This window comes from Oratosquilla oratoria, chromosome 12 (assembly GCF_046742065.1).
Source record: "Oratosquilla oratoria isolate Oo_2021 chromosome 12, ASM4674206v1, whole genome shotgun sequence".
Taxonomy (NCBI): Eukaryota; Metazoa; Arthropoda; class Malacostraca; order Stomatopoda; family Squillidae; genus Oratosquilla; species Oratosquilla oratoria.
Window position 1 is genome coordinate 54,052,150 of NC_134788.1, and position 27,410 is coordinate 54,079,559.

At 40.6% G+C, this 27,410-nt stretch overlaps 1 protein-coding gene and 1 long non-coding RNA gene across 3 annotated transcripts in view; both read right to left on the bottom strand.

The window, feature by feature from the left end:
- The window catches only part of LOC143030397 (uncharacterized), a 71,985-nt gene that overhangs the window by 10,718 nt on the left and 33,857 nt on the right, over positions 1–27,410 (bottom strand). The gene's annotated exons all lie outside the window — the stretch shown is intronic.
- LOC143031788 (uncharacterized) lies at positions 1–27,410 on the bottom strand. 2 transcript variants are annotated; one of them, XR_012967034.1, is made up of 5 exons: positions 27,300–27,352; positions 26,106–26,165; positions 25,663–25,775; positions 24,621–24,742; positions 1–231 (listed from the first exon to the last, which is right to left on the bottom strand). It is a non-coding gene; the product is annotated as an uncharacterized LOC143031788 (long non-coding RNA). The 2 variants fall into 2 exon arrangements; XR_012967033.1 differs by lacking the exon at positions 26,106–26,165 and having other exon boundaries at positions 27,300–27,410.

Here is a 27,410-nt window from a genome sequence, read left to right on the forward strand (position 1 = left end):
GATTGTGATAATGTTTATTAGGGACAAAGTGCAGGAGACTTGGCAACCAGAACAAAATCCATTGTATTCCGACATTTTCATTTAACAAATGCTAGTTGGTATAGGAGAAAGACACCAGTGTCTTCCCCTTAGGTCGAGACAATTTCCATGGCAGGCTGGCAGGCGCGATTCGAGTAGTCTATTCGTCAGCGTCTGTCACCGGGCGCCGCAGGGTCAATTACTTCGAGTAACCTGGCAGGATGGAAACAAATAAATTAGGACGAAATAAAATATGGGTTCTAAACACAATGAGATTCAAAAAACTTCCTGGGCATTTTCCGTTCTAAGGCGTCATGCACGATGGAGTAATAAATTGCCACAACTGGAGAAAAAAAAAAAAAAAAATCCTGAAAGCTGTAAAAAGTCCAAACCTTAAAAGAAAAAGTCTTCAAGTCAGAAAAAAGTCAAGCTAGTAATATCCCAATCTAAAAATTTCCTTGTCTGTAAAAAGCATCCTGTCTAAAAAGCGTCCTGAAGTCTCAAACAAGCGTCCTGAAATCTAAAAAGCGTCCTGAAATCTTTAGAGCGTCCTCAAGTCTAAAAGGCATAAGTCCAAAAAAAAAGTTCTGAAGACTATCAAGCGTCCTGCGTTCAATATTTAAAAAAAAATCTAACAAGCGTCCTGAAAAAGTAAAACCCGTCCTGAAGTTTACAGCTTCCTGAAATATAAATAGCGTCCTGAAGTCTTAAAGCTTCCTGAAAAATCTCAAAAGGCGTCCTGAAGTCTATTTAAAAAAGAAAAAAGCGTCCTGGAGTCTTTAAAAGAAAAAGGCGTCCTGAAGTCTAAAACAGCGTCCTGAAGTCTTAAAAAAAAAATTCCTTAAGTCTTTAAAAAAAAGTCCTGAAGTCTAAAACAGCGTCCTGAAATGTCGAAGAAAAACGTCCTGAATTGTAAAATGCTTCCTGAAGTCTTAAACAAGCGTCCTGAAAGTCTAAAAAGTGTCCTCAAGTCTTGAAATCGTCCTCAAGTCTTTAACAATCGTCCTCAAGTCTTAAAAATCGTCCTGGATTTATGAAAAAAAAAAAAAAAAAAAATCCTGAAATATTGAAAAGCTTCCTCAAGTCTAGACAGCGTCCTAAAGTCTAAAAAGCTTCATGTCTAATTGAAAAAACTTCTCAACTCTAAAAATAAGTCAAAGTCTAAAAAGCGTCAAGTCTAATCAAAAAAAGAATAATAATCAAATAAAAAAGCCTCAAATCTAAAAAGCGTCCCGAAGTCTAAAACTTCCAGTAGTCTAAAAATCGTCCTCAAGTCTAAAAAGCGTCCTCAAATATATCAAGCGTCGTCAAGTCTAGACAGCGGCCTCAAGTCTACACAGCGTCCTCAAGTCTAAAAACCGTCAAGTCTAATCAAAATAAAAGCGTCCTTAAGTCTAAAAAAAAAATCCTCAAGTCTAACATGCGTACTCAAGTCTACCATGCGTCCTCAAAGTCTAATAAAGCGTCCTGCGCGTCTTCAAGTCTAAAAGGCGACCTCAAGTCTAAAAACCGTCAAGTCTAAAAACCTTCCTCAAGTCTAAAAAGCGTCCTGAAATCCAAATAGCGACCTCAAGTCTTATTAAAGCTTCCTGGAAGTCTGAAAAGGCGTCCTGAAATCTAAAACAGCGTCCTCAAATCTAAACAGCGTCCTGAAGTCTAAACAGCGTCCTGAGATCTAACAAGCGTCCTGAGATCTAAAAAGCGTCCTGAAGTCAAAAAAGCGTCCTGAAGTCTAGAAGCGTTCTGAAGTCTTAAAAGCGTCCTGTTGCCTAAAACCGGCCTTAAAAAAAAAAAAAAAAAAAAAAAAAAAAAAAAAAAAAAAAAAAAAAGGGGGGGGGGGGGGGGGGGTGGGGGGGGGGGGGGGGGGGGGGGGGAAAGTCCTCTTAAAAAAAATCAAGTATAAAAAACGTCCTGAAGTCTAAAATGCGTTCTGACGTCTAAAAAGCGTTCTGACGTCTAAAAAGCGTCCTAAAGTTTAAAAAGCGTCCAAAAGTCTAAACAGCGTCCTAAAGTCTAAAACAGCGTCAAGTCTAAAACAGCGTCCTGTCTATAATAGCGTCCTCGAGTCTAAAACAGCGTCCTCAAGTCTAAAACAGCGTCCTCAAGTCTAAAACAGCGTCCTCAAGTCTAAAACAGCGTCCTCAAGTCTAAAAACACCGTCCTCAAGTCTAAAAACACCGTCCTCAAGTCTAAAAACACAGTCCTCAAGTCTAGACAAAAGCGTCCCCAAGTCTAGACAAAAGCGTCAAGTGTAAAAAAAATTCTGGCGTGTAAAAGCGTCCTCAAAGTCTAAACACAAGCGTCCTCAAGTCTAAAAGGCGTCCTCAAATCTACAAATCTTCCTTAAGCCTAGTCAGCGTCCTCAAGTCTAGTCAGCGTCCTAAGTCTAAAAAGCGTCGCCTAAAAAAAGCATCTTCAAGTTTAAGAAGGCCTGAAGTCTAACATGCGTCCTCAAGTCTAAAAAACCTCCTGAAATCTAAAAAGCGTCCTCAAGTCTTAATAAAAGCTTCCTGCAAATCTGAAAAGGCGTCCTCAATTCTAAAACAGCGTCCTCAAGTCTTACAAAAAATGTCAAGTGTTAAAAGCGTCCTCAAGTCTTAAAACAGCGTCCTGAATTAAAAAAAAAAAAATCTAGAAAGCGTCCTGAAGCCTAGTAAGTGCCCTGAAGTCTAGAGAGCGTCCTGAAGCCTAGAAAGTGCCCTGAAGTCTAGAAAGCGTCCTGAAGCCTAGAAGGTGCCCTGAAGTCTAGAAAGCGTTCTGAAGTCTAAAAAGACCAAAAAAAAATCGTCCTGACGTCTAAACAGCGTCCTGAAAGTCTAAACAGCGTCCTGAAAAGTCTAAACAGCGTCCTGAAAAGTCTAAACAGCGTCCTGAAGTCTAAAACAGCGCCCTCAAGTCTAAACAGCGTCCTGAAAGTCTACAAGGCGTCCTAAAGTCTATAAAACGTCCTAAAGTCTAAAAAAAAAAAAAAAAAAAAAAAGCATCCTGAAAGTCTAAAAAAAAAAGCGTCCTGAAGTCTTTAAAAAAACACAGGGTCCTGAAGTCTAAAACGCGTCCTGCAGTACAAAAAAAATTCCTGAAGTCTTTAAAAAAATCCTGAAGTCTAAACAGCGTCCTGAAGTCTAAAATAGCGCCCTCAAGTCTAAACAGCGTCCTGAGAGTCTACAAGGCGTCCTGAAGTCTATAAAGCGTCCTGAAGTCTTAAAAAAAAAAGGCGTCCTGACGTCTAAAAAGCGTCCTGAAAGTCTAAAAGAAGAGCGTCCTGAAGTCTTGAAAAACAGCGTCCTGAAGTCTAACAAGAATCCTGCAGTAACGAAAAAATCCCTGAAGTCTTTAAAAAAAGCATCCTGAAGTTTTATAAGCGTCCTGAAGTTTAAAAATCGTCCTGAAGTCTAAAAAAAAAGGCGTCCTGAAGTATTTAAAAAAAAAAACGTCCTGAAGTCTAAAGAGCGTCAAGCGTCCTGAGGTATATTAAAAAAAAGAAAAAAAACAAAAAAAAACGTCCTAGAGTCTAAAAACCGTCCTGGCGTCTAAAAAGCATCCTGAATTCTTAATATAAGCTTCCTGGAAGTCTGAAAAAGCGTCCTGAATTTAAAAACCGTCCTGAAGTCTAAATAAACATGCGTCCTGAAGTGTAAAATAAAATAAGTCCTGAAGTCTAAAACAAGCGTACATAAAGTCTTAAAAAGCGTCCTGGAGTCTTAAAATAGCGTCCTAAAGTCTAAATAGCGTCCTGAAGTCTAAAAGCGTCCTGAAATCTAGAAAGCGTCCTGAAGTCTAGACAGCGTCCTGAAATCTAAAATGCGTCAAGTTACATTTAAAAGGGCGTCCTGAAGTCTAAAAAAAATCCTGAATTCTAAAAGCGTCGTCTAATATTAAAAAAACTTCCTGAATTCTAAGCGTCCTGAAGTCTAAATAAAAACGTATAAAAAGCGTCCTGAAATCTAGGAATAGTACTAGTCTAAAAATCTTCCTGAAATCTTAAAAAAAAAAAAAAAAAGGCGTCCTGAAGTCTAAAACGCGTCCTGAGGTCTTTATAAAAAAAAAAAAAAAAAAAAAAAAAAAAAATCCTAGAGTTTAAAAACCGTCCTGACGTCTAAAAAGCGTCCTGAATTCTTAATCTAAGCTTCCTGGAAGTCTGAAAAAGCGTCCTCAATTTTAAAACAGCGTCCTGAAGTCTAAAATAAAAAAGCGTCCTGAAGTGTATAAGTCCTGAAGTCTAAAACAAGCTTACATAAAGCCTTAAAAAGCGTCCTGGAGTCTTAAAATAGTGTCCAGAAATCTAAAAAGCGTCCTGAAATCTAGAAAGCGTCCTGAAGTCTAGACAGCATCCTGAAGTCTAAAAAGCGTCGTTACATTTAAAAGAGCGTCCTGAAGTCTAAAAAAGTCCTGAATTCTAAAAGCGTCGTCTCGTAATTAAAAAAATACTTCCTGAAGTCTAAAAAAAAAAGCGTCCTGAAATCTAGAAAGCGTCCTGAAGTCTAGACAGCATCCTGAAGTCTAAAAAGCGTCGTTACATTTAAAAGAGCGTCCTGAAGTCTAAAAAAAAAAGTCCTGAATTCTAAAAGCGTCGTCTCGTATTTAAAAAAATACTTCCTGAAGTCTAAAAAAAAAAGTCTAAATAGCGTCCTGAAATCTAGGAATAGTACTAGTCTAAAAATCTTCCTGAAATCTAAAAAGCGTCCAGAAATCTTAAAAAAGGCGTCCTGCAGTCTAAAAAGCGTCCCAAGGTTAAAAAAAAAAAAAAAAAAACGTCCTAGTCTAAAAAGCGTTCTGACGTCTTAATCTAAGCTTCCTGGAAGTCTGAAAAATCGTCCTGAATTTTAAAACAGCGTCCTGAAGTCTAAAATAAAAAAAACTTCCTGAAGTGTAAAATAAGGCCTGAAGTCTAAAACAAGCGTACATAAAGTCTTAAAAAACGTCCTGGAGTCTTAAAATAGCGTCCTGAAGTCTAGACAGCATCCTGAAGTCTAAAAAGCGTCAAGTTACATTTAAAAGAGCGTCCTGAAGTCTAAAAAAGTCCTGAATTCTAAAAGCGTCGTCTAATATTTAAAAAAAAATACTTCCTGAAGTCTAACCGTCCTGAAGTCTAAAAAAAAACTTCTAAAAAGCGTCATGAAATCTAGGAATAGTACTAGTCTACAAATCTTCCTGAAATCTAAAAAGCGTCCAGAAATCTTAAAAAAAAAAAAAAAAAAAAGGCGTCCTGCAGTCTAAAAAGCGTCCCAAGGAAAAAAATAATAATAAATAAATAAATAAAACGTCCTAGAGTCTAAAAAGCGTCCTAACGTCTAAAAAGCGTCCTGAATTCTTAATCAGAGGCTTCCTGGAAGTCTGAAAAACCGTCCTGAAATTTAAAACAGCGTCCTGAAGTCTAATATAAAAAAACTTCCTGAAGTGTAAAATAAGGCCTGAAGTCTAAAACAAGCGTACATAAAGTCTTAAAAAACGTCCTGGAGTCTTAAAATAGCGTCCTGAAATCTAAAAAGCGTTCTGAAATCTAGAAAGCGTCCTGAAGTCTAAACAGCATCCTGTCTAAAAAAAAAAAGTCAAGTTACATTTAAAAGAGCGTCCTGAAGTCTAAAAAAAAAAGTCCTGAATTCTAAAAGCGTCGTCTAATATTTAAAAAAAATACTTCCTGAAGTCTAACCGTCCTGAAGTCCAAGCGTCCTGAAGTCTTAAAAAAAAGTCAAGTCTAAAAAGCGTCCTAAAATCTAGGAATAGTACTAGTCTAAAAATCCTCCTGAAATCTAAAAAGCGTCCTGAAATCTTTATAAAAAAAAATAAAAAAAAAAAGGCGTCCTGAAGTATAAAACGCGCCCTGAGGTTAAAAAACGTCCTAGTCTAAAAACCGTCCTGACGTCTAAAAAGCGTCCTGAATTTTAAAACAGCGTCCTGAAGTCTAAAATAAAAAAAACTTCCTGAAGTGTAAAATAAGGCCTGAAGTCTAAAACAAGCGTACATAGTCTTAAAAAGCGTCCTGGAGTCTTAAAATAGCGTCCTGAAATCTAGAAAGCGTCCTGAAGTCTAGACAGCATCCTGAAGTCTAAAAAGCGTCGTTACATTTAAAAGAGCGTCCTGAAGTCTAAAAAAAAGTCCTAAATTCTAAAAGCGTCGTCTAATATTTAAAAAAATACTTCCTGAAGTCTAACCGTCCTGAAGTCCAAGCGTCCTCAAGTCTTAAAAAAAAAACGTCTAAATAACGTCCTGAAATCTAGGATTAGTACTAGTCTAAAAATCTTCCTGAAATCTAAAAAGCGTCCGGAAATCTTAAAAAAAAAAAAAAAAAAAAAAAAAAAAAAAAAGCGTAATTAATTCTTAATCTAAGCTTCCTGGAAGTCTGAAAAAGCGTCCTGAATTTTAAAACAGCGTCCTGAAGTCTAAATTAAAAAAGCGTCAAGTGTAAAATAAGGCCTGAAGTCTATAACAAGCGTACATAAAGTCTTAAAAAACGTCCTGGAGTCTTAAAATAGCGTCCTGAAATCTAGAAAAGCGTCCTGAAGTCTAGACAGCATTCTGAAGTCTAAACAGCGTCGTTACATTTAAAAGAGCGTCCTGAAGTCTTAAAAAAAATCCTGAATTCTAAAATCGTCGTCTAATATTTAAAAAAAATACATCCTGAAGTCCAAGCGTCCTGAACTCTAAAAAAAAAAGTCAAGTCTAAAATGCGTCCTGAAATCTAGGAATAGTACTAGTCTAAAAATCTTCCTGAAATCTAAAAGGCGTCCTGAAATCTTAAAAAAAAGGCGTCCTGAAGTCTAAAACGCGTCCTGAGGTTAAAAAAAAAATCCTAGTCCAAAAACCGTCCTGACGTCTAAAAAGCGTCCTGAATTCTTAATCTAAGCTTCCTGGAAGTCTGAAAAAGCGTCCTGAATTTTAAAACAGCGTCCTGAAGTCTAAAATAAAAAAGCGTCCTGAAGTGTAAAATAAGGCCTGAAGTCTAAAACAAGCGTACATAAAGTCTTAAAAGCGTCTTGGAGTCTTAAAATAGCGTCATCACGTCTAAAAAGCGTCCTGAAATCTAGAAAGCGTCCTGAAGTCTAAAAAGCGTCGTTACATTTAAAAGAGCGTCCTGAAGTCTAAAAGAAAAAGTTCTGAATTATAAGAGTCAAGCCTAATATTTAAAAAAAATCCTGAAGTCAAAGCATCCTCAAGTCTAAAAAAAAAAAAAGTCTAAAAAGCGTCCTGAAATCTAGGAATAGTACTTGTCTAAAAATCTTCCTGAAATCTAAAAAGCGTCCTGAAATCTTAAAATAAAAGGCGTCCTGAAGTCTAAAACGCGTCCCAAGGTTAAAAAAAAAAAAAACGTCCTAGTCGAAAAACCGTCCTGACGTCTTAAAAGCGTCCTGAATTCTTAATCTAAGCTTCCTGGAAGTCTGAAAAAGCGTCCTCAATTTTAAAACATCGTCCTGAAGTCTAAAATAAAAAAGCGTCCTGAAGTGTAAAATAAGTCCTGAAGTCTAAAACAAGCGTAAAGTCTTAAAAAGCGTCCTGGAGTCTTAAAATAGCGTCCTGAAATCTAAAAAGCGTCCTGAAGTCTAAAAAAAAAGTCCTGAATTCTAAAAGCGTCAAGTCTAATATTAAAAAAAAATACTTCCTGAAGTCTAAAAAGCGTCCTGAAATCTAGGAATAGTACGTCTAAAAATCTTCCTGAAATCTTAAAAAAAAGGCGTCCTGCAGTCTAAAAAGCGTCCTGAGGGAAAAAAAAAAAAAAAAAAAAAATGCGTCCTAGAGTCTAGAAAGCGTCCTGACGTCTAAAAATTGTCCTGAATTCTTAATCTAAGCTTCCTGGAAGTCTGAAAAAGCGTCCTGATTTTTAAAACAGCGTCCTGAAGTCTAAAATAAAAAAGCGTCCTGAAGTGTAAAATAAGGCCTGAAGTCTAAAACAAGCGTACATAGTCTTAAAAAAACGTCCACGAGTCTTAAAATAGCGTCCTGAAATCTAAAAAGCGTCCTGAAATCTAGACAAGCGTCCTGAAGTCTAGACAGCATCCTGAAGTCTAAAAAGCGTCAAGTTGCATTTAAAAGAGCGTCCTGAAGTCTAAAAAAAAAGTCCTGAATTCTAAAAGCGTCAAGTCTAATATTAAAAAAAAATACTTCCTGAAGTCGAAAAAAAAAGTCACGTCTAAAAAGCGTCCTGAAATCTAGGAATAGTACTAGTCTAAAAATCTTCCCGAAATCTAAGAAGCGTCCTGAAATCTTAAAAAAAAGGCGTCCTGAAGTCTAAAACGCGTCCTGAGGTTAAAAAAAAAAAAAATTCCTAGTCTAAAAACCGCCCTGAATTCTTAATCTAAGCTTCGTGGAAGTCTGAAAAAGCGTCCTGAATTTTAAAACAGCGTCTTGAAGTCTAAAATAAAATAAAAAGCGTCCTGAAGTGTAACATAAGTCCTGAAGTCTAAAACAAACGTACATAAAGTCTTAAAAGCGTCCTGGAGTCTTAAAATAGCGTCCTGACGTCTAAAAAGCGTCCTGAAATCTAGACAGCGTCCTGAAGTCTAAAAAGCGTTGTTACATTTAAAAGAGCGTCCTGAAGTCTAAAAGAAAGTCCTGAATTATAAAAGCGTCAAGTCTAATATTTAAAAAAAATCCTGAAGTCTTAAAAAAAAAGTCTAAAAAGCGTCCTGAAATCTAGGAATAATACTAGTCTTAAAATCTTCCTGAAATCTAAAAAGCGTCCTGAAATCTTAAAAAAAAGGCGTCCTGAAGTCTAAAAACCGTCTAATAATTCCAAAGAGTCCTGAGGTCTAAACAGCGTCATAAAGTCTAAACAGCGTCCTGATATCTAAAACAGCGCCCTCAAGTCTAAACAGCGTCCTGATGTCTAAAACAGCTTCCTCAAGTCTAAACAGCGTCCTGAAAGAATACAAGGCCTCCCAAAGTCTATAAAGCGTCCTGAAGTCTTAAAAAAAAAAAAAAAAAAGCGTCCTGACGTCTAAATAGCGTCCTGAAAAACGTCCTGAAGTCTTAAAAAAACAGCGTCCTGAAGTCTAAAAAGCGTCCTGACAATCTAAAGCGTCCTGAATTCTAAAAAGAGTCCTGACAGCCTAAAGCGTCCTGAAGTCTAAAAAGCGTCCTGACAGTCTAAAGCGTCCTTAAATCTAAAAAGCGTCCTGCAGTAAAAAAAAAAAAAAAAAAAAAAATCCTGTTAAAAAAAAGCGTCCTGAAGTCTACAAATCGTCCTGAAGTCTTAAAAATATTCAAGTCTTAAAAAGCGTCCTCAAGTCTAAAAAGTGTTCTCAAGTCATAAAAAGGCGTCCTCAACTTTATAAGTGTCCTCAAGTCTAAAAAGCGTTAAGTCTAAGAAAAAGTCCTAAAGTGTCCTTAAGCCTAAAAAGTCCTCAAGTCTGAAAAGCGTCCTCAAGTCCAAAGAGCATCCTAAAGTCCAAAGAGCGTCCTAAAGTCTAAAGAGCGTCCTAAAGTCTAAAGAGCGTCCTAAAGTCTAAAGAGCGTCCTCAAGTCTAAAAATACGTCCTGAAAAGTCCAAAAAGCGTCCTCAAGTCCAAAAAGCGTCCTCAAGTCCAAAAAGCGTCCTCAAGTCCAAAAAGCGTCCTCAAGTCTAAAAAACTTCAAAAAGTCTAAAAAGCGTCCTCAAGTCTAAAAAGCGTTGTCTAAAAAGCGTCCTCAAGTCTAAAAAGCGTCAAGTCTAAAAAGCGGTTTAAAAAGCGTCCTCAAGTCTAAAAACGGTCAAGTCTATAAAAAAAGTCCTGAAGTCTAAATAAAATCGTCCTGAAGTATTAAAAATCGTCCTGAAGTATTAAAAATCGTCATCAAGTCTTCAAAATATTAAGCAAATCTAAAAACTGTCATGACCTTTCAAAGGCGTCTTAAATCTAAAAACACTTCTGACGTCTAAAAGGCGTCCTCAAGTCTAAAAGGCGTTTAAGTCTAAAAAAAAAAAGCGTCCTACAGTCTAAACAGCGTCCTGAAAATCTAAATACCGTCCTCAGAAGTCTAAACACCGTCCTCATGTCTAAAACAGCGTCCTCAATTATAGAACAGCGCCCTCAAGTCTAAAACAGCGTCCTCAACTCTAAAACAGCGCCCTCAAGTCTAAAACAGTGTCCTCAAGTCTAAAACAGCGCCCTCAAGTCTAAAACACCGCCCTCAAGTCTAAAACAGCGCCCTCAAGTCTAAAACAGCGCCCTCAAGTCTAAAACAGCGCCCTCAAGTCTAAAACAGCGCCCTCAAGTCTAAAACAGCGCCCTCAAGTCTAAAACAGCGTCCTGAAGTCTAAAACAGCGCCCTCAAGTCTAAAACAGCGCCCTCAAGTCTAAAACAGTTTTCTGAAGTCTAAAACAGCTTTCTGAAGTCTAAAACATCTTTCTGAAGTCTAAAACATCTTTCTGAAGTCTAAAACAGCGTTCTAAGTCTAAAACAGAGTTCTCAAGTCTAAAACGCCATCCTCAAGTCTAAAACGCTGTCCTCAAGTCTAAAATGGCGTCATGATGTCTAAAATGGCGTCCTAGAATCTAAAACGGCGTCCTAAAGTCTAAAACAGTGTCCTCAAGTCTAAAACAGCGTCCTCAAGTCTAAAACAGCGTCCTCAAGTCTAAAACAGCGTCCTCAAGTCTAAAACAGCGTCCTCAAGTCTAAAATAGCGTCTTTAAGTCTAAAACATCGTCTTAAAAGTCTAAAAAAAAAAAAAAAACACCTTCCTCAAAGTCTACAGCAGCGTCTTCAAGTCTGAAAAAACATCAAGTCTGAAAAACTGCTTCCTCAAGTATACAACATCGTCCTCACAGTAAAACAGCGTCCTCAAGTCTAAAAAGCGTCCTGAATTAAAAAAAAAAAAAAAAAAAAAAAAAAAAATTAAGTCTTAAAAAAGCGTCCTCAAGTCTAAACAGCGTCCTCAAGTCTACAAATCGTCCTGGAGTCTAAATGCTTCCTCAAGTTTTATAAGCGTCCTCAAGTCTAAAAAGTGTCAAGTCTAATTAAAAACGCTTCCTCAAGTCTAAAGAGCGTCCTCAAGTCTAATAAGCGTCCTCAAGTCTAATAAGCGTCCTCAAGTCTAAAAAGCGTCCTCAAGTCTAAAGACTCCTCAAAGGCTAAAGAGTCCTCAAAGTCTAAAGAGTCCTCAAAGTCTAAAGAGTCCTCAAAGTCTAAAGAGTACTCAGGTCTAAAGAGTCCTCAAAGTCTAAAGCCCTAAGTCAAAAAAAAAAAAAAAAAAAAAAAAAAAAAAAAAAAAAAAATCCTGTCTAAAAAAAAACACGTCAAGTCTAAAAAGCGTCAAGTCTAAAAAGCGTCCTCAAGTCTAAAAAGTGTCAAGTCTAAAAAGCGTCCTCAAGTCTGAAAAGCATCAAGTCTAATTTAAAAAAGCTTCCTCAAGTCTAAAAACCGTCCTCAAGTCTAAAAAGCTTCAAGTCTAATTAAAAAGTCACCAAGTCTAAACAGCGTCCTGACGTATAAAAAGCGTCCTCAAGTCTTAAAAAGCTTCCTCAAGTCTATAAAGCATCTAAATAAAAAAAAAAAGCGTCCTCAAGTTTTAAAAAAAGGCGTCAAGTCTAAAAAAACGTCAAGTCAAAACACAAGCGTCCCGAGTCTAAAAAGCGTCCTGAAATCTAAAAAGCGTCGTCTAAAAAGCATCAAGTCTAACAATGTCCTCAAGTCTAACAATGTCCTCAAGTCTAACAATGTCCTCAACTCTAACAATGTCCTCAAGTCTAACAATGTCCTCAAGTCTAACAATGTCCTCAAGTCTAACAATGTCCTCAACTCTAACAATGTCCTCAACTCTAACAATGTCCTCAACTCTAACAATGTCCTCAACTCTAACAATGTCCTCAACTCTAACAATGTCCTCAACTCTAACAATGTCTTCAACTCTGAAAGGGTCCTCAACTCTGAAAGGGTCCTCAACTCTGAAAGGGTCCTCAACTCTGAAAGGGTCCTCAACTCGAAAAGGGTCCTCAACTCGAAAAGGGTCCTCAAGTCTAAAAGGGTCCTCAAGTCTAAAAGGGTCCTCAAGTCTAAAAGGGTCCTCAAGTCTAAAAGGGTTCTCAAGTCTCTTAAATAAAAAAAAGTCTAAAAGTCTAACAAAGTCCTTAAGTCTAACAATGTCCTCAAGTCTAACAAAGTCCTCAAGTCCATCAAAGTCCTCAAGTCTAACAAAGTCATGATCTTTAACAGTCCTCAAGTCTAAAAAAAGTCATTAAGTCTGTAAATATCATCAATTCTGTAACACAAGCCCTCAAGTCTCTAACAAAAAAAAATTATTTCTGTAATACTGTCCTGGTCTGTAAAACTGTCCTCAACCCTTAAATACTGTCTGTCCTCAAGTCTTTCAAAATTATCCTCAAACCTTTAACTTTTCTCTCTTCAAGTCTCTCAAACATGTCTTCCAGGATGCCAAATTGTCCTCAATTATCTCCAACAACTCTTTTAAAGGCAATTATGCACAGCAAAACAATTTAATTCCAAATGTACATTGGGCCCCAAATTGTCCCAGTGCTAATATATATACATATACACATATATATATACACACACACATATACACTTACATGTACACCTACATACATATACCCATACATATACACATACACACACACACATGTACGCACACAATGTACACACAAAATGTACACATACACAATGTACATGTACACATACACACATGTACATGTACCCATACACATGTACACACACATACACACATGTTCACACATATGCACACACACACATGTACGCACACACGTGTACACACACACACACACGTGTACACACATTACATATACAGACATACCATATGCATATACACATGCATGCATATACACATACATACATACATATACATACATACAAATACACACATACATATACACATACATAAAAACTAGATTTAATATTTACAACACAACCTGAAATTATGAACCAAATCCATTACAAGACACCGACTGCAAAGAGTCACCATATACTCATCGAATCTGAACTAAGGGAAGAAATAGACATGGAGAGGAACAAAAAGCATACAAAAGGAAGATTTATGTACAACAACAACAACAACAACACTTTGCAAAACTAAAGACATTCTTCCGCAATGCAAACTGGCAAAAATTCTATATGGAAGACAACAGTGGAAGAGAAATGGAATACACTGATGGTAAATTACAATGAAGGGGTCAATAGGCATGTGCCAAGACAAAACAGAGACAGAGACAGACAGACAGACAGAGAGAGAGAGAGAGAGAGTGTGTGTGCATTAAATGTTGCTTCAACAAAAGATATATGATAAAATGATATATATCACAATGATATATCATAATATAGTATATAATGATATATCATACAATATATAATACATCATACAATATATCACACATCAATGATATAAGAACATAAGAAATAAATGAGACTGCAAAAGACCATAAGGCCTACACTAGGCAGCTCCGTATCCATCACCACCTGTCATCCCCATCCATAAAGTTGTCTAATCGTTTTTTAAAACAACTGATAGTTTCAGCGCTTACTACGTGGTTACTAAGTTTATTCCATGCATCGACCACCCTATTTGTAAACCAATTTTTGCCTATTTCCTTCCTAAATCTAAATTTGTCCAGTTTATACCCATTACTGCGAGTCCTGCCCTGTTGTTTTATTATGATGACCTTGTTTGCATCATCCTTGTTATAGCCTTTGATCCACTTGAGCACTTCTATTAGATCACCCTGCACTCTGCGTCTTTCCACAGAGTGCAAGTTTAGGTGCCTAAGCCTCTCTTCATAAGGCAAATTTCCGAGTCCTTGTATCATTTTGGTCATTCTTCTCTGTACTGATTCTAGTGAATTTATGTCCATTCTGTAGGACGGAGACCAAAACTGTACCGCATAGTCAAGGATGGGTCTAACTATTGCTAGATAGTTTAATAATTACCTCTGCACTTCTATTTGTTACCGTCCTAGCAATCAAGCCTAATGCTCTCTTTGCTTTATTTCTGGCGCTAATGCACTGCTTCCTGGTTTTAAGGTCCGGACTCACCACAACTCCCAAGTCCCTCTCGCACTCACATTTTTCTAAAAACGTCTTATCTAAGTTGTATCTATTTTCGGGGTTGTGTAGCCCTACGTTTAACACGCTACACTTAGAGATATTCAAGTTCATTGGCCATTTCACCGACCATGTTAACAGTTTATTAAGATCATCCTGCAGTATCTAGGCGTCTTCTCCTGACCTAATTAGGCGTCCTATTTTAGTGTCGTCGTCCGCAAACTTACTAACATCACTATTTAACCCATCGTCTTAGTCGTTCATATACATAATGAACAAGGGACCCAAAACCGAGCCCTGGGCCCAGGACCCCGCTAGTAACATTGCCCCACCTACATTTAATTCCATTTATGGTGACCCACTCTTTTCTGTTACTAATCCAAGCTCTAATCCATTCTAACACTTTTCCTCCTATGCCATGGGCTTTGATTTTATTTAGTAGTCTCTGGTGTGGCACTTTGTCCAACGCTTTGCTAAAGTCAAGGTAAATAACATCGTAATTTTCATTGTTGTCTGACGCCTTATATACCTTAGTGTAAAAGGATAGAAGATTAGTCACGCATGACTTACCTTTGGAGAAACCATGCTGTCAATCACAAATTAAATTATGCCCTTCAATGTCTTCTCCGAGTCTATTTACTATTATTGATTCAAGCATTTTTCCTAAACCGATGTCAAACCGATTGGCCTGTAGTTGCGGTGTCCAGACATAATCCCTCCTGGACACAATCCCCCCGGACCAAATCCCTCCAGACAATATCCCTCCTGGACAGAATCCCCCCCAAGACAATATCCCCCCTGGACAAAATCCCTCCTACAGTGTATCTTTATTTATGTATTCTAATATATTAATGAATTTATATATTAATATATCTTAATATATATTCTCATATATTTTAGGTACCCCCACAAAATTTTCAAAAAACAAATAACCCTTGAATTATTGTTGCGTATTAAAGACAACTTTATTAGAAACAAAAATGCTTTTTAAATTTTTGAAATAGCTTGAAAAATAAGGGAGATACGATTTTTTGAATTATTTTTTTAGCCCGCATTTTTGGCTAGACTTTACCATAACAAAGTGTTAGAATTAAGGGTGGTATTTTGTAAAGATTTCGGTCAAGAAATACACATTAACTCTATACCACTGGTCCAATTTAATTAAAATTCGGTATACTTGGGTTTTATGGATTAACAAATCGCATGAGCATGTCAAAAACAATGTGAGACATCTCCATCATACTATATTTGCCTTTTCATGGCAATCATGAAGCTGTCAATGGTGGGTCTCGCTAAACGCCGACCGAAGTCGACCAACGCTGGCCAAAACCACACAATAACGCTTTTTGCTCAAATGCATAATTTATATATAAAAAATAGCATATGGTTGCATTATTTGACCCATTTTCTTTAAAATGTGTCATTTCCATGTAAAATGATCGAAGAGAAGTTAAGCTTTTATCCTCTGTAAAATTACCAACCAGCAACCAACGCCGACCAAACCCAAACAATGACGGCTTTTGCATGACAAAAACCTAACTTCTCTTTGATGATTTTACATGGAAATCACACATTTTAAAGAAAATAGGTCAAATAATGCAATCATATGCTATTTTTTATATATAAAATATGCATTTGGGCAAAAACCGTCATTGCGTGGTTTTGCCTTTGGTCGGCAGTTGGCGGTTGTTAATTTTGTAGAGGATAAAAACGTAACTTCTCTTTGATGATTTTACATGGAAGTCACACATTTTAAAGAAAATAGGTCAGACAATACAACCATATGCTAATTTTTATTTTAAATTATACATTTGAGCAAAAGCCAGCGTTTTGGTTTGGTCGGCCTTGGTTGCCGGTTAGTAATTTTGCAGAGGATAAAAACCTAACTTCTCTTCAATCATTTTACATGGAAATCACACATTTTGAAGAAAATAGGTCAAATAATGCAACCATGTGATATTTTTTATATATAAATTATGCATTTGAGAAAAAACCGTCATTGTGTGGTTTTGGTCGTCAATGGTGGTGTAAACAAAATCAAATACGAACTGGACGCGTAAGATTCATGGGTGATATGCCTATATGTGATGACCCTAAGCTCAAACATTAAGTGATCAACGCTCTTAAGCTTCTCATATCCGGGAGAAAAAAGGTTGATAAACACGTTTATGTATATTTAAATAATATTTAGTGATACCTTACCTTAATATTTTTACTCGGAAAACTATGTTGCCGAGTTTGATAACCAAATTTCCGTTCGAATCGCTCAAGACATTTTCTATTTTAAGAATTGGGCTTATACTTGCAAAACAACAAGGTAATTTTAATATCTTGCGCATCCGCTGAAGGCGGGAAGCATTCAAATTAACTAAACAGAAGCTGGTGGTCCGCAAGAAATGGTGACGTAAACATTACATGGTCGACAGTGGCGCACCATTGACGACCAAAACCACACAATGACGGTTTTTGCTTAAATGCATTATTTATATATAAAAAATAGCATATGGTTGCATTATTTGACCTATTTTCTTCAAAATGTGTGATTTCCATGTAAAATGATCGAAGAGAAGTTAGGTTTTTATCCTCTGCAAAATTACTAACCGGCAACCAAGGCCGACCAAACCAAAACGCTGGCTTTTGCTCAAATGTATAATTTTAAATAAAAATTAGCATATGGTTGTATTGTCTGACCTATTTTCTTTAAAATGTGTGACTTCCATGTAAAATCATCAGAAAAGTTACGTTTTTATCCTCTACAAAATTACCAACCGCCAACTGCCGACCAAAGCCAAAACCACGCAATGATGGTTTTTGCCCAAATGCATATTTTATATATAAAAAATAGCATATGATTGCATTATTTGACATATTTTCTTTACAATGTGTGAATTCCATGTAAAATCATCAAAGAGAAGTTATGTTTTTGTCATGCAAAAGCCGTCATTGGTTGGGTTTGGTCGGCGTTGGTTGCCGGTTGGTAATTTTACAGAGGATAAAAGCGTAACTTCTCTTCGATCATTTTACATGGAAATGACACATTTTAAAGAAAATAGGTCAAATAATGCAACCATATGCTATTTTTTATATATAAATTATGCATTTGAGCAAAAACCGTTATTGTGTGGTTTTGGTCAGCGTTGGTCGACTTCGGTCGGCGCTTAGCGAGACCCACCATTGACAGCTTCATGATTGCCATGAAAAGGCAAATATGGTATGATGGAGATGTCTCACATTGTTTTTGACATGCTCATGTGATTTCTTAATCCTTAAAACCCAAGTATACCGAATTTTAATTAAATTGGACCAGTGGTTTAGAGTTAATGTGTATTTCTTTATCGAAATCTTTACAAAATACCACCCTTAATTCTAACACTTTGTTATGGTAAAGTCTAGCCAAAAATGCGGGCAAAAAAAATAATTTAAAAAATCGTATCTCCCTTATTTTTCAAGCTATTTCAAAAATTTAAAAAGCATTTTGTTTCTAATAAAGTTGTCTTTCATACGCAACAATAATTCAAGGGTTATTTGTTTTTTGAAAATTTTGTGGGGGTACCTATACAATGATATATGATACATCATTCAATAACATACATCATCCAATGCTATCTCATACAATGATATATCATACATCATTCAATATGATACATCATACAATATATGATACATCATACAATATATATTACATCATACAAAATATTTCATACAATAATATACGATATATCATACAATAATATATGATACATCATACAATATGATATATCATACAATATATCATCCATCATACAATGATATATTATACATCATACAATGATATACATCATACAATATATGATGCATCATACAATATATGATACATCATAAAATGAAATACGATACATCATACAATAATATATGATACATCTAACAATGATATAGGAGTGGATTGGACACGCATCCTAGTGGAATGGACGCGCACCCAAGTGGAATGGACACGCACCCGAGTGGAATGGACACGCACCAGAGTGGAATGGACACGCACCAGAGTGGAATGGACACGCACCCGAGTGGAATGGACACACACCCGAGTGGAATGGACACGCACCCGAGTGCATTGGACACGCACCCTAGTGCATTGGACACGCACCCAAGTGCATTGGACACGCACCCGAGTGCATTGGACACGCACCCGAGTGCATTGGACACGCACCCGAGTGCACTGGACACTCACTCGAGTGGATTGGACACTCACTCGAGTGGATTGGACACTCACTCGAGTGGATTGGACACTCACCCGAGTGGATCGGACACCCACCCGAGTGGATCGGACACCCACCCGAGTGGATCGGACACCCACCAGAGTGGATTGGACACCCACCAGAGTGGATCGGACACCCACCAGAGTGGATCGGACACTCACTCGAGTGGATCGGACACTCACTCGAGTGGATCGGACACTCACTCGAGTGGATTGGACACGCATCTAAGTGCATTGGACACGGACCTGAGTGCATTGGACACGCACCCAAGTGGACACGCACATACGTGGACCACACCTACGTGGACAGGCAACTACACGGACAGGCAACTACGCGGACAGGCACCTACGTCGACAGGCCAATACGTGGACACGCCCGTGTGGACTGGCACCTACGTCGACAGGCCAATACATGGACACGCCCGTGTGGACAGGCACCTACGTGGATTTCTCAAGCACCCGCATGGATGGCACACTCAAAGGAGTGGATTGCACACGCACCCGAGTGGATTGCACACGCACCCGAGTGGATTGCACACGCAACCGAGTAGATTGGACCACACCCGAGTGGATTGGACGCACACCCGAGTAGATTGGACCACACCCAAGTGGATTGGACGCACACCCGAGTGGATTGGACGCACACCCGAGTGGATTGCACTGCACCCAAGTGGATTGGACACACACCCAAGTGGATTGGACACGCACCCGAGTGCATTGGACACGCACCCGAGTGCATTGGACACGTACCCGAGTGCATTGGACACGCACCCGAGTGCATTGGAACAGAACCCCAGTGCATTGGACACACACCCGAGTGGATTGGACACGCACCAGAGTGGATTGGACACGCACCCGAGTGCAATAGACACGCACCCAAGTGCATTGGACCCGCACCCGAGTGGATTGGACCCGGACCCGAGTGCATTGGACACGCACCCGGGTGCATTGGACCTGCACCCGAGTGGATTGGACCCGGACCCGAGTGCATTGGACACGCACCCGGGTGCATTGGACACGCACCCGAGTGGATTGGACACGCACCCGAGTGCATTGGACACACACCCGAATGCATTGGATAGGTACCCCCAAATCCACGCGCGGCGCCACCGTCGACCATGTATTGTTTTCATGGCCATATGTTGCGGCCCACTAGGTTTTATTTGGTTCAATTTCAATGCTTCCCGCGCTTAGCGCATGCGAAAGATATTCAAATTATCTTGTTGTTTTGCAAGTGTAAGGCTAATTCTTGAAATAAAATAAAAACTCCGCGATTTAAACGGAAATTTGGTTGTCAAACTCGAGTGGATCGGACACTCACTCGAGTGGATCGGACACTCACTCGAGTGGATCGGACACTCACCCGAGTGGATCGGACACCCACCAGAGTGGATCGGACACTCACCCGAGTGGATCGGACACTCACCCGAGTGGATTGGACACTCACCCGAGTGGATTGGACACTCACCCGAGTGGATTGGACACTCACCCGAGTGCATTGGACACGCACCCGAGTGCATTGGACACGCACCCGAGTGCATTGGACACGCATCCGAGTGCATTGGACACGGACCCGAGTGCATTGGACACGCACCCAAGTGGACACGCACATACGTGGACCACACCTACGTGGACAGGCAACTACGCGGACAGGCACCTACGTCGACAGGCCAATACGTGGACACGCCCGTGTGGACTGGCACCTACGTCGACAGGACATTACGTGGAGACGCCCGTGTGAACAGGCACCTACATTGACAGGCACCTATGTGGATTTCTCAAGCACCCGCATGGATGGCACACTCAAAGGAGTGGATTGCACACGCACCCAAGTGGATTGCACACGCACCCGAGTGGATTGCACACGCAACCGAGTAGATTGGACCACACCCGAGTGGATTGGACGCACACCCGAGTGGATTGGACGCACACCCGAGTGGATTGCACTGCACCCAAGTGGATTGGACACGCACCCGAGTGCATTGGACACGCACCCGAGTGCATTGGACACGCACCCGAGTGCATTGGACACGCACCCGAGTGCATTGGACACGCACCCCAGTGCATTGGACACACACCCGAGTGGATTGGACACGCACCCGAGTGCAATAGACACGCACCCAAGTGCATTGGACCCGCACCCGAGTGCATTGGACCCGCACCCGAGTGCATTGGACACGCACCCGAGTGCATTGGACACGCACCCGAGTGCATTGGACACGCACCCGAGTGCATTGGACACGCACCCGAGTGGATTGGACACGCACCCAAGTGCATTGGACACACACCCGAATGCATTGGATAGGTACCCCCGAATCCACGCGCGGCGCCACCGTCGACCTTGTATTGTTTTCATGGCCATATGTTGCGGCCCACTAGGTTTTATTTGGTTCAATTTCAATGCTTCCCGCGCTTAGCGCATGCGAAAGATATTCAAATTATCTTGTTGTTTTGCAAGTGTAAGGCTAATTCTTGAAATAAAATAAAAACTCCGTGATTTAAACGGAAATTTGGTTGTCAAACTCGGCAACATAGTTTTCAGAGTAAAAATATTAAGGTAAGGAATCTCTAAACATAATTTTAAGTTACATAAACAAGTTTATCAACCTATTTTCTCCCAGACATGAGAAGCTTAATATCGTGTATCACATCATAATTGAGCTTAAATCCCCGGAATGTAGCCATATCACCCATGAATCTGATGCGTCCAGTTCGCGTTCCATTTTGTTTACTTATTACCATTGACGACCAAAATCACACAATGACGGTTTTTGCTCAAATGCATAATTTATATATAAAAAATAGCATATGGTTTCATTATTTGACCTATTTTCTTTAAAATGTCATTTCAATGTAGAATGATCGAAGAGAAGTTACGTTTTTATCCTCTACAAAATTATCAACCGGCAACCAACGCCGTCATTGTTTGGGTTTCGTCGGCGTTGGTTGCCGGCTGATAATTTTTCAGAGGATAAAAACGTAACTTCCCTTTGATCATTTTACGTGGAAATTATCCATTTTAAAGAAAATAGGTCAAATAATGCAACCATGTGCTATTTTTTATATATAAGTTATGCATTTGAGCAAAAACCTTCATTGTGTGGTTTTGGTCGGCGTCGGTCGACTTCGGTCGGCATTTAACGACAGCTTCATGGGTGCCATGAAAAGGCAAATATGGTATGATGGAGATGTCTCACATTGTTTTTGACATGCTCATTTGATTTGTTGATCCATAAAACCCAAGTATTCCAAATTTTAATAAAATTGGACCAGTGGTTTAGAGTTAATGTGTATTTCTTTACCGAAATCTTTACAAATTACCACCCTTAATTCTAACACTTTGTTATGGTAAAGTCTAGCCAAAAATGCGGGCTAAGAAAATAATTCAAAAAATCGTATCTCCCTTATTTTTCAAGCTATTTCAAAAATTTAAAAAGCATTTTGTTTCTAATAAAGTTGTCTTTCATATGCAACAATAATTTAAAGGTTAATTTTTTTTTTTTTTTTTGTGGGGGTACCTACATTGGACACGCACCCGAGTGCATTAGACGCACACCCTAGTGCATTGGACACGCACCCGAGTGCATTGGACACGCACCCGAGTGCATTGGACACGCACCCGAGTGCATTGGACACACACCCGAGTGCATTGGACACGCACCCGAGTGCATTGGACACGCACCCGAGTGCATTGGACACGCATCAGAGTGCATTGGACACGCATCAGAGTGCATTGGACACACATCCGAGTGCATTGGACACGCATCCGAGTGCATTGGACACGGACCCGAGTCCATTGGACACGCACCCAAGTGGACACGCACATACGTAGACCACACCTACGTGGATAGGCAACTACGCGGACAGGCAACTACGCGGACAGGCACCTACGTCGACAGGCCAATACGTGGACACGCCCGTGTGGACAGGCACCTACGTCGACAGGCCAATACGTGGACACGCCCGTGTGGACAGGCACCTACGTCGACAGGCCAATACGTGGACACGCCCGTGTGGACAGGCACCTACATTGACAGGCACCTACGTGGATTTCTCAAGCACCCGCGTGGATGGCACACTCAAAGGAGTGGATTGCAATGCACCCAAGTGGATCGCACACGCACCCGAGTAGATTGGACCACACCCGAGTGGATTGGACGCGCACCCGAGTGGATTGCACTGCACCCAAGTGGATTGGACACGCACCCGAGTGCATTGGACACGCACCCGAGTGCATTGGACACGCACCCGAGTGCATTGGGCACGCACCCGAGTGCATTGGACACGCACCCGAGTGCATTGGACACGCACCCGAGTGGAATGGATACGCACCCGAGTGGATTGGACACGCACCCGAGTGGATTGGACATGCAACCGAGTGCATTGGACACGCATCCGAGTGCATTGGACACGCATCCCAGTGCATTGGACACGCACCCGAGTGCATTGGACACGCACCCGAGTGCATTGGACACGCATCCCAGTGCATTGGACACGCACCCGAGTGGATTGGAGACGCACCCGAGTCATTGGACACGCACCCGAGTGGATTGGACACGCACCCGAGTGCATTGGACACGCACCCGAGTGGATTCGACACGCACCCGAGTCATTGGACACGCACCCGTGTGGATTGGACACGCACCCGAGTGCATTGGACACTCATCCGAGTGCATTGGACACGCACCCGAGTGCATTGGACACACATCCGAGTGCATTGGACATGCCCCCAGGTGGACACACACATACGTGGACCACACCTACGTGGACAGGCAACTACGCAGTCAGGCAACTGCGTGGACAGGCACCTACGTCGATAGGCCAATACGAGGACACGCCCGTGTTGACAGGGACCTACGTTGACAGGCACCTACGTGGATTTCTCAAGCACCCGCGTGGATTGCACACTCAAAGGAGTGGATTGCACACGCACCCGAGTGAATTGCACACGCACCCAAGTGGACTGAACACGCACCCAAGTGGATTGAACACGCACCCAAGTGGATTGGACACGCACCCGAGTGGATTGGACATGCACCCGAGTGGATTGCACATGCACCCGAGTGGATTGCACACGCACCTGAGTGCATTGGACACGCACCCGGGTGCATTGGACACGCACCCGAGTGCACTGCACTTATTGGAGTGGATTGCACACTCACCCGAGTGCATTGGACATGCACCCGAGTGCATTGGATACGCACCCAATTGCAATGGACACGCACCCGAGTGCATTTGAAACGCACCCAAGTGGACACGCACGTACGTGGACCGCACCTACATGGACAGGCAACTACGTGGTCAGGCACCTATGTGGACAGGCCACTACGTGGACACGCCTGTGTGGACAGGCATCTGCGTGGATTTCTCAAGCAACCGCGTGGATTGCTCACTCAAAAGAGTGGATTGCACACGCACCCGAGTGGATTGCAAACGCACCCGAGTGGATTGCAAACGCACCCGAGTGGATTGCACACGCACCCGAGTAGATTGCACACGCACCCGAGTGGATTGCAACGCACCCGAGTGGATTGCACACGCACTCAAGTGCATTGCACACGCAACCGAGTGCATTGGACACGCAACCGAGTGCATTGCACACGCAACCGAGTGGATTGCACACGCAACCGAGTGCATTGGACACGCACCCGAGTGCATTGGACACGCACCCGAGTGCATTGGACACGCACCCGAGTGCATTGGACACGCACGCGAGTGCATTGGACACGCACCCGAGTCCATTGGACACGCACCCGAGTCCATTGGACACGCACCCGAATCCATTGGACACGCACCTGAGTGGAATGGACACGCACCCAAGTGGAATGGACATGCACCCAAGTGGAATGGACACTCACCCGAGTGGCATGGACACGCACCTGAGTGGAACGGACATGCACCCGAGTGGAATGGACACGACCCAATCAGAATGGCACAGTTCCTCAATCAGCAATACCAGAGGGTCTTTAGCGAACCCAAAGATCATTTCAAGGTAATCGATCCACACACCTTTTTCAACCAACCCCAGCAGATGCCACTCCAATCATCTTCAGTACACATCTTTCACTGGATGTCATTACCATCTTCCAACCAACCTAAGCAAGCCTTCAACAAGGCTTTAGAACACATCAAGCCCGCTGGCAAAGCCCCAGCACCCGACAACATCCCAACATACTCACAGTGCCCCACCCCTACACCAGCTGAAAAACCTAATTCTTTGACAAATAGGGGAGAAAACTTGTCTGCGACTGCTCATGCACTTTCATACTTTCAAGAAAAAAAAAATCACTTTCAAGAAATAAGGCATAAATAAGAAAACAAAAAAACACATAACGCCTCTTTGGTAATCATTCACACTTGACCTAGGATTAGCCCAAATACTTACAGTAACAGTCCAATGAAATGATGCAATGCAGTCTCGTAGCAGTGGGTCAATGGATGAATTGGTGGTGATGCAGTCTCGTAGCGGTGGGTGGGTCAATGGAGGAATTGGTGGTGATGATCAATCTGTAATTCAATACACAAGTAAACATGGGAAGGATAGCCAGTGGTCATTTTCTTCACAAGATAGTTCATGTCCATATGTGTAATTATGTCCAAGAAAGAATGGTTCCACTCACGTCTAGAAGCCAGTAATCTCCCCACAATAATTGGAACAATCACATGTATTCTCTGCAGCAGAGGAAAAAAAATCCCTTGTAACCAAACCTGTGGAGGAGGAGGAGGAGGAGGAGGAGGAGGAGGGTAAGGAGGGGAGGGGAAGGAGGGGAAGGGGGAGGGGGAGGGAAAGGAGGAGGGGGAGGGGGAGGGGAAGGAGGGGGAGGGGAAGGAGGAGGGGGAGGAGACAGGGGGAGGAGGAGGAGACGGGGGGAGGAGGAGGAGACGGGGAGGAGGAAGAGGAAGAGGAAGAGGAAGAGGAAGAGGAGGAGGAGGAGGAGGAGGAGGAGGAGGAGGAGACAAACAAGCCATATCGTCCCCAGGTCAAATCATCTCCACACACTCGTGAGGACACGTTATTTTCACACCTCGAGTCTCCTCCCGCGTGAAGCAGACAGAGACAAGCTGACTGACTGCCTGCATGCCCATGTTCAATCATCACAACACTCGCATATAAGTGACGGATATCATGGCCATATGGCCAAATGTTTTCTTTAGGAAAATGTATGAAAATGTAAACTGTATTATCTATGGTTTGTTTATGTTTTCATGTTCATTTCATTTACTATTGAAATTAACAAAACAGACACACCATAAATAAAACAGTTTCATCATCCTTAGGATAGGATAGGATTGGATAGGAAAGGCAAGGCTAGCTTAGGTTTCATAACCCAATCAAATTGACTAACATGAAAAATAGGACTGCACTGGCTACAAGTGTCTAAACGATAACATTTAACGGATTTTTTTTAAACTATCTACCAACCTACCTAATAACAAATTCCTGCCGGCTTCATTTCTTCACTGATGTGGCGTTAAAACCCTCGTTAGGATCAGGGTGTTCTCTTCAGACATGATGACACGCTTGGGGCCGCCGCACAACCTGAAAGAAGGGATGATCGCAGAAAAGTTGCTTCTAAACCACCAAATCCAACGAGAAAAGTATCCCACAACCTCTTTGCTTCGAGACCTCAACAAATTTACATCTGCTATGTACAACTATAATAATTATCAGGGTTATATTATTAACTTTTCCACAAAATTTATTTTCCTTACTTCAACTTTGTAAGGTAATATCTTCAAAAAGAAACTTAAAATGATTCTTATAACTACGTGCTAAGTAGGCTTGACTATTGCAACTCGCACCAAATGCCTTCACGCAACTCACTCGCTACTGATGACAAGCCCATGCTTAGCCCCAAAATATACTTACATTGACGAGATGTCTGTCAAATTCTCATAAGGGGGGGGGGGGGCCACTGACGGGGACAATCTAATTAAATAGAAGAATAAATAGAGGCAAGTGAGGATAAGGCATGCGTCTCTCTCCGTTGCGTGTATACATGCTACCTTGTAACCTTACAATGAATAAGTGGCATAGCTAAGGGGGGGGCGGTAGGGGCGGTCCACCCCGGGCGGCATTTTTGGTACTTGTATCATTGATATCAAATTACGTTCATCAGTCGCTCATAGATGTCAGTTTTTTCTACATTATTAAGCATAATAAAGCGTGACAGTTTGCAAGCATGTTAACTTGGATCCGACTTAAGGTCCACTATGAGTACCTTGAGGTTGCACAATCTTGCCATATATTATCTATAAAAAGACAACTTACGGATGAAAAAGATTTTGACAATGTTATTCATGATTTTGCTAACAGAAAATCAAGAAAAGTTTGTAGAAAGAGGTGATCATTTTAAAGTGAATAAAATCCGATTTTTATTTTAACAAGGATACTGATGATTTTCCTAACTGAAAAGCAAAAAAGTTTGTTTATACAAAGAAAGAGGTGATAAGTTTAAAGTGATTAAAATCTGAATTTGACAAAAATGTTAATGATTTAGTTAACAGAACAGCAAGAAAGCTTCTTTGTAGCAAGCTGATCATTTGAAACTTATTACAATTATTCAAGGAATCATCATAATGTATTATATGATTACGTGTTGTATCTGTTTATAATTTATGTGTATATACATGTAAAGTCATGTATATAATAATAATATTTTTATATCATTTTACACAATTTTTTTTTTGTGAAATAAAGATCTAAATGAATAATCAGTAGTATTAAATCGGTCCTTGTAAAGGATATATTGACATCAATTGTCATACACACACACACACATATATATATATATATATATATATATATATATATATTCTTTAAGAAGTTAATGTGCATTTGTAATATTGAATTCCTTGTGAGAAAGGCAAACATGAGGCCAGCCCCGGGCGACCAAAGCACTAGCTACGCCACTACAATGAATCTTTCTATATCTCAACAATCTAATTCGATTTCAATATAATAATAACATCTACATACACTGATATCAACAAGCTAACTTAATATCTATACTTGACTTCAATTTTATCAGTGTACAGGGGTATAAATTCACATTTTACTTACTTGAGCGTCTTCTCTCCGCAATCTCCAAACCAACACTGAGGCTGATCAAATCTGACGTCATCAAATTTTCAAATACTCCAGTTCCAATATTACCCCTGTCGACTTAATTAT